This window comes from Miniopterus schreibersii (assembly GCF_964146895.1).
Source record: "Miniopterus schreibersii genome assembly, chromosome: 11".
Classification (NCBI taxonomy): domain Eukaryota; kingdom Metazoa; phylum Chordata; class Mammalia; order Chiroptera; family Miniopteridae; genus Miniopterus; species Miniopterus schreibersii.
In genome coordinates, this window is record NC_138111.1 from 68361404 (window position 1) to 68369605 (window position 8202).

Genomic DNA, 8202 nt, shown 5'->3' on the forward strand with positions numbered 1-8202 from the left:
CCCCTGAACTACAGGAAGCCCGGAGTGGAAAGGTTAGTGCCGGGACCAGGGAAGCTGAGCTGCCCGATTTCCCACACTCACTCCAAGGCGGGGTGGCTCGTGGATCCCCAGCCTCTGGCCTCGGTCCTCTGTAAGGAAGGGTCCGCCACGTTGGGAGGAGGCTGTCCTGAAGACGTCTTCTGGGAAGCCTGCGAGGCCCCTGGGAATGTGGAGATGGAGAGTGGGTGGCACAGGCATGTTGGCAACTAAGGCCCTCAGAGTCCTCCTTAATGATGAAGGTGTTTCTATCTTACTTCAGCTTTTAAAACTTTTTAAGTCTGGTCTCTTTTGGACATAAATAAAGAGTGTGTGTGTGGGACGAGGCGCTTCTCTTTTGTCATAACAGCGTTTCATAGGGTCTCAGCACCAGCTCGTGTGCTTTCTCCAAATGGGAGTAATGGGGGAGGGGCATTAGTCAGGCTTCTCGGGGAAGCAGACAACAGGGCGTGTGTTTGGAGAGAAAGATGCATCATAAGGAATCGGCTCCCCTGGCTGTGGGCTGGCAAGTCCACAATCTGCAGCGAGGCGGCAGGCGGCAGGCCCAGGAGAGACGATGGTGCAGGAGGGGTCTGAAGCCGTCTGCTCGAGAACCCTTCTTACTTGGGGGAGGTGAGGCTTTTCGTTCCCCTCAGGTCTTCAGCGGATCGGATGAGGCCCACCCACAATGGGGCCCCTTTAGTCTACTGATTTCAATGTCGGTCTCATCCAAAACCATCCCTGCAGAAACACCCAGAGTAATGTCTGGCCAAATATGTGGGCACCGCATGGCCCGGTCAAGTTGACACGTGATATTGGCCTCACGCTCGTTCTTCCCTTCCCCCTTCCCCCTTCCCCCTTCCCCCTTCCCTCCTTTTCCTCCTCCTCCTCTCCTTCCTCCCTTCCTTCCTCCCTCCCTTCCTTCCTTCCTTCCTTCCTTCCTTCCTTCCTTCCTTCCTTCCTTCCTTCCTTCCTTCCTTCCTTCCTTCTCCTCCTTCTCTTCCTTCTCCTCCTCCTCCTCCTCCTCCTTCTCCTCCTCCTACTCGCCTTCTTGCTTCCTTCCTCCCTCCCCCCTTCCTCCCTCCCCCCTTCCTCCCTCCCTCCCTCCCTTCCTTCCTTGCCGGTACATGTCTTCCACCCTTTTTTACCCCAGACTGCTTTCCTCTGCTGTGTTACATCCTGCACCCGACTCAGTATAAACTCTTATAACACAAAGTAGACCAAGGTCTGGATATTGTGCCTCATAAATAATCTGAGGCAGGGAAGGCAGATATTTAATTTAATTTCATCACCAATAAGTGGTATTTCAGAATTTGTTTTTTAAATCTTCAGCATGGAAGCTGTTTTAATGTGAAATCTATTTGTTTTATACTGAGAGACCATTTAATTTTGGTCCATTTATTGATGAAAGTTAAATATTTTAAATATCTCTGATAGTGTTTTTAGTCACATATAATGTCATATTTTCCACATGCTACACTCTCTCATTCCATCTAAGATAGGTTGAAACTTTCCATATAAAATGTCACATGTGAACTTTATGAATAGAGTGTCTGAATATCATCATCTAGAAGGTATGGACTGGGCAGTGAGGGTAAGGACTGGGCCTTAAGGTCATGGGCATAAAAGTGTACACATTCAAACTCATTTTTTAAGGAAAGCACTTTGCATGGCCCGCCAGAGTAGCAATAAACCGCAGTGCGGGCGCACACTCACGCTGACTCCCCTGCTCCACAGGGGCACTGGCGAAGTCAGCACAGGAGACGCACACACTCAGGTGCCTGTGACGTCCAGACAGGTAACCCAACTAGATGACATGCTGACCGCTGCCGTGGAGCTGCAGAGGGCACACTTGTCGCTTTCCTCCCGCAGCAGGAAGAGGCGTCCGCATGTGCAGGATGGGGACGTGCCCATGTCTGAAATGGAATGGGGAAGTCAGGGAGTACATGGGAGGGAATCACGACAAGTGTAAGGGATTTTAAAGACAAATGCTGTCCCTATTACGCAAAACCAGAAGACCATTTTCAGAGGCGCCTGGCCGCCCCAGCGCTCTCATGGCTCATCACCTGGTCAGCAGTGCGAGCGGGTGAATGATGAACTGTGTCTGCATTGAGTTCTCAGCTGGCAGGTAAGCCCGGGGATGCTGGTTTTCTACAGCGACTCTGCAGGGGCCTGAGCTCCGACCTAAGGTCACGTCTTCTCCCATCCTGTCCCACTCCCCCAGCCACTGTGGGTCCTCTCTCCCACAGCACACGTTAGCATGTACACTACCTGTCATTCCGGCTTCTGTTTAACTTATTTCCAGAAAAGTCCAGGCAATGGTTTTATCTGCAAAAGAGGGAGAAGGGGAGAGAGCACCGCGTGTCTTTCAGTGTTCACAGAAACTGGGCAGGTTGTGTTTCAGGCCATAGTCCCCTTGAGAACGCAAAGAGAACTTTGACCACCTCTTTGGTCTGGTTTGTGAAGAGGGAGACTCTTGTGCCTGCTTTGAAGGTGTTTTTAACATCAGGCGTGTTGAACTTGACACTTTGTTCCAGAGAAAAACTCATTTGGGGAGGCAAAATAATTTCCTTCATTTGGAGTATCCAGTAAGACCTCCCTGGCTCGAGCCTCGGTGCAGCCACTGACTGCGCCGATCACCCGGGCTCGCCACTCTCGCAAAGCCTCAGGCCCTTTGCTTGTCAAGCAAGCGTCTCAACATCCCTTTTCGGTTTCCTTAGCCTCGCCTCCGCTTCCACGTGGAGTCCTTTCATTAATGTGCTGATTTTCTTTTCTTTAGTAAAAATTCAGTTTGTTCATCTGTTTACGACACAGTACACTAGAGGCAAAGTGTTTCACATCACAGATTTCACTCCCAGCTCCTTGGAATGCTCATTTCTTTGGCCGGAAGGAGAGACTGCACGGGAAAGCCCGGCGATGCCGAGGCACCTGAAATAAGGATGGGGCAGGAGCAGCGCTAATGCCATTCACAGGACTGGCACAAGGCGGCTGTCAGCTGCAAACTGCGTTTCCAGGATTGTTAGCTGGAAGTGGAGCCCCGCCACTCCCGGACGCTGGAGCCATCGCGGCTCTGTCACCCCCCCCCAGGAACAGCAGCGCTTCCTGGGGGCCCCCTGAGTGTCTTTCTGGAGGTAGCAGTACAGGGACTTGCTGTGCTTTCTCTTCAACTCACACCCAGCTTTCAACACGTCTGCTTCACTGCCGGGGACCATGATCCTGACCCGGTCCTTATCGGGAGTCCCCTGCCCTCCGTGAGTACGGTTGGTCCGCAGAATACACCCCCAGTACATCCCTGACTGGATACACTGGGGCAGGTTCAGGAGAGCATTTTCCAGGGCTCCAGGGACCTCCTCCTCGATGCTCTTCAACATGTCAGAGGGGCTATAGCTCTTGTACCTGTCAAATACTTTCTGGAGGTGACGCAAGCTCTGCTCGGTCATGATGCTGAGCCACTTGGGAATGCCAGTCCCTTTCCCCTTCACTCCAGCATCACAGATACTGGGGGCATCTTGGTGAGTCGGGGCATGAGCCATGACAGAGCCATCTCTGCTCTTCTGCCTTTTGCGAGGGCAACCAGCTTGCGGAAGTCACAGGGGGCCCTGGAAATCATGTCTCCTACATTTCCCTGTAGACTGTCAGTTTCCTGCAGCTCCTGTTGGTCCTTGAGCGAGGATCTCAATGGGAGAGCCCTCGTCCGTCCCCAGCTCTTTCATGGAGGCCTTTGGCTTGGAACATCATACTGAGCGGGTGTTTCAACAGGCCCCCAGGCCCCATCTCCAGGTGGCCAGACGAGGCTGACGTCAGTGCTGAAGCAAGTTCCTTTTTGGCCCTTCTCTGGAAGGAGAAGGCAATATCTTGCCTCTGCTTGTTGCTGTGGTTGGTCAAAATGTTGAGGATGGTGGCCTCATCCACACTGTTGGTTAATGGCGGTTTCACTGCTCAGAGCATCCTGGTGGGCACCAAGGTTGGTGTGTGCTTTGACTGACCCATATGCACTTTGGGGTGTAGAGTGATCCCCTTCCAAGCTGAGCTTGTGCAGATCAAGTCTCATGGTCACTGGTGTCTGTGGAGCAGGACGTGAGATGCACTACAGTGGAGAAACCATTCAGAGGCAAAGCCCTACCAGGCCGGGGTGTATCTGGGCTTTCACACGGATCACAGGCATCCAGTCAAATGCCCTGCTGGAAACGTTCCCCTGAATTTAGTTTTTGGAGGCCCCAGAAAAACTAATTCTTGCAGGTTTGAACTTGGACTGTGTAAACGGAAGAAACATTCAAACCTGTGAAGAAGTTTTGTGAGTTTTTGAGCCAAACTCTCGACACATGCGGCGAAGCAGAATCTCAATGATTTGAGTTAATGCTCCTGAGAGTGGCAGTTTTGCGCCTTGTTTTATGCATTACAGTCAAAAGAGGAGACCCAAGTGGGCTACATGAAATCCATTGGTGACAGATTAGGGAGGCGGGAGAAAGCAGAGCGGGGAAACCTCAAGAATTGGATAAAAACTAAAATGATGGACACACACTTCTTTTATTTAGGTGGGTGCAGGATAGTTAACAGTTAACAACTCATTAACGATGAGGGGATTTGCGGTCTCTGCAGAGCAGTGCCTGTGCTTTGCGGGGTCCGGAAAAAGGGAAATTACTTTGACATTCCAAGGATATGGTAGATGCCAAAAGACAATAGACAGGCTCGGTTAAGGTGAAGATTGACATTTGTCAGGGAAGATCCAGCCTAAGACATGGCTACCCACCATGAACTGCTCTTAGTTTAAAAAGGTTTCATTTCAGACCATCCTTTGTGGTTACTTAAGGCCTCTGGGTTTGGAAGTGCGCTACGCAGGCCTCCCCTCGGCGTGTCAGGTTAGCATGTGGCCCCTTTTCATGGACAACTGCATAAAAATAGGTAAGATAATTTGGGGGAGGCAGTCTCATGAAAGTCTCTCCAGACATTATTTTCCTCATCTGCAAACAATGGTGAGGGCATGGATGCTTTGGAAGCTTCCGTCCAATTCCAATGATATCAATCTTTGATACTTAGCTATAGCAGGAAAACATAATTTAAAATATTTTGGTAGATCAGTCTTGGACTTAGAATTCTCACTCAGGACTGAGATTTTAAATTTCCCACCTTACCCCTTAAAGGCAGGGCCACAGCTTGTTCCGTGAGAGCTGGGAGAGCAGGGGCCTGGGGCTGCTGGGGCCATGCACCCAGCACAGCTGTTCCATCTGCACGGTGGGGAAAGCAGCCGCAGAGCCCGCCGTCCTCAAGGAGAGAGCGCGAGCATAGCGTTCGTTGGTCAGCGGGAAATGGACGGGTCGGCAATTGCCCTTAACCAGGGAGACAGACCCCACGCCTCCTCAGGAGCTGTGGGCTGACAGGAAGGTTAGCTCAAGCCCTTCCTTGAGATCCAAAGAAATGTGAATTTATCAGTTGTGCTTTGTTATAATATCTCAGGAAGACGGTGCCTTAGAAAACAGGTTTTGAATCTGTGTGGCTAAAGGGAAACGGGTCCATGGTTGCGTGGGTCAGGGTGAAATGAGCTCCTCCCGCACCTGACGGTCCCTGAGCAGGAGTCCCGGTGGTGCAGATGCAGCAGGCAATAGCTCACCCCTCCCACACTCCCTTTGGCTTTGACCTTGTGCTTTTAGCTTGGAAGTCTCCCTCTGAGGAGAACAGTGTCGCATCAAGGAGATTAAAACTAAAGGGATAAATGCTTAGGATTTGAGACCTATTCTCAGATGACGGCTCCGCCCCACTTGCCCAGGAATCGTTGGACAGGGGTACAAATGTCAGCATCTCTTCCAAGTTCTGGGCCTGTGTGTGGTGTATGAAGAAAGCTGTGCCTAAGATGCCTTGGCCCTTCTCGTATCTCCTGCCTCATCCCAAGGGAACTGAAGAGACGCTAGAAAAATACAAAAGGGCCGGGGATAGGGAGTGGAGGGTGGTGAATTTGGGTCCAAGCCAGAACAGAGAAAGTAACACGGGGAGGAAGAAAACCTGAGAACAAGCCATCGACACCCACCACACCATCTTTAAGTGTAGAAATACAGCAATGCATTATTCAAAAATAAAAGCATTATGATAACATTAATAGGTAACCAGAAAATTGTAGAAAAGGTATTTCTTCTGCTTGAAATATGGAACCAGGAGGAGCCGGGGGGGGAATTTCTATTGTACAAGCCTCCCAGGGCTAAGGACTCCAGCAGACGCTCGGGCCCTGTAATTAATTGCTGTACGTGAACTTGCGCGATTTGTCCTTTCAAGTTTTGTGTGTTGTCACCTCCCTGCGGTCCCCGTCATCTCCATAGTTATCTGCCAGTTGCGCAGTGAGTTATTCATTGTAGTCCAAACAGTGTTGGCACAGAAGGGCTGGCACTAGTAAAAATGCTGGTTGGAGTCCTGGTTCGTGTTGCTGCGAGTCTCTGGCGTCACCTCGCGCCCCCGACACAGAGCTCACAGGAGAAGGATTTGCGGGGGAGCAGACCTGCTGAACCCCAGCTTCACGCTGAGAATGGTAGTAATGTTTCCTAATTTGGCACACACTGAGCGGGAGCTCAGCACCACGCTGGAGACAGGCGGTCGCCGGGCCTGCGGCAGCTCTGCACACCTCCCCACGCGCGGGGCCCAGCGGGGCGTCCCACGGGGGCCCCGCGCTGCTCCCAGGGCGGGCGGGCTCGTGAGCCTCAGGGCCCTTCCTCGCTGAGACCGAAGCGAGGTCGCGCTGTCCCCACCGCCTGGTGGCTTTTGAAGCGAACACCGGGTCACCCGGAGCAGCAGGTGCACCTGGCGGGTTCTGAGCGGCAGAGCCAGAGGCGCCGCCCGGCGGTGCTCGGGCGCCGGGACCGCCTGCCCGCCGGGGGTGCCTCTCGGGGCCGGGCTGGCCGCAGGGGGCGCGTCGCGGGGCCGGGCTGGCCGCAGGGGGCGCGTCGCGGGGCCGGGCTGGCCGCAGGGGGGCGCGTCGCGGGGCCGGGCTGGCCGCAGGGGGGCGCGTCGCGGGGCCGGGCTGGCCGCAGGGGGGCGCGTCGCGGGGCCGGGCTGGCCGCAGGGGGGCGCGTCGCGGGGCCGGGCTGGCCGCTGGGGGCGCCTCGCGGGGCCGGGCTGGCCCGCTGCAGCCTCTCCGCGCCGCGGCCATGCGCACAGTCAGCGCAGCCGGGGCTCCTCCTCCTCCTCGGAGGGAACCGGCCCGAGGACCGGAGAGCCCGGGGAGAGGAGCCCGCCCTCTGCTGCCTCCGCTCCAGATGCCCTGGGGGTCCTGGGGGGGCAGCAAATGTTGTCACGCGCCCGAGGCACAGCGGCCCTCCGAGGGCCGGGGACAGAGGGAACCCCGGAAGCATCATCTAAAAATAATACTTGGAACTGGCAGGGAAAGCGGCCGGGCCTCCCGCGCTGACGCCGAGGCCGCGGCCAGAGCAGCCCGCACGGGCCGACCGTCAGGAAGGGGGCCGCACGCGGCGCCCGGAGGAGTGAGGGCAGGGAGGCGGGCGTGGCCTGCGGGGGCTCGGACCGCGCGGCGCCCGCACCTCCCGGGACAAGGGGGGGGCGCGGGGGGGAGCGGGGCGGGGGGCCGCGGGAAGGCCCCGGGAGGCTGAGGGGGAAGCCTGCGGCAGGGGCAGGATGCGGGCCACCCGGGGTGCCAAGGTCACCCTCTCGGCTGGGAGGAAAGTAGAGAAAAGGCAAAACTATTATATTCACAGAGAGCCCGTAATTCTCACACGTAAGCAGACGCCTAACAGGAGGGAAGAGAGAAAAGAAAAACCACCCAGCCCCTGGAAGAAGGAGCCGTGGGGAAGCACAGGAGACCCTGGGGGTGACACTGCAGCCCCTTCCCAGGACGGGGCCCCAGGAACCAATGCAAATGGAGGTGAAGCCCGCCCAGGCCCGCGAGGGGGGCGCACCCCAAACCCAGGGGCTCAGTGCAGGGCAGAGATGACTGGCATTCCCTGTAGCCAGGCTGCAGGAGGGCAAGGGGCCTGAGAGCCCTGGCACAGCTGCGCTGCCCCATCCTGAAGGGGCCGGGGGCAGGGCAGAGGGGCGCCATGCCCAGGCTGATGCCTGCTGGGTGCGACCGGCAGCTTTCAGGGCGGTGGGGGACCCTGGGAGCTACCTCAGGTAATAAGCAAGGTGGCAAAGTAGAGACTTCTCAGGCCACCTTTTTTCTCTTAAACCAAAAGAAAATAGCAAGGAAAT

The 8202-nt window shown here is 55.4% G+C and overlaps 1 pseudogene across 1 annotated transcript; it reads right to left on the minus strand.

Annotated features, from left to right (window-relative positions):
• Nucleotides 1–2981: 2981 nt before the first annotated feature.
• Nucleotides 2982–4066, minus strand: LOC308563599 (annexin A2 pseudogene; annotated as a pseudogene). Its single transcript has one exon. The product of its transcript is annotated as an annexin A2 pseudogene (transcript).
• Between the last annotated feature and the right edge of the window lie 4136 nt (nucleotides 4067–8202).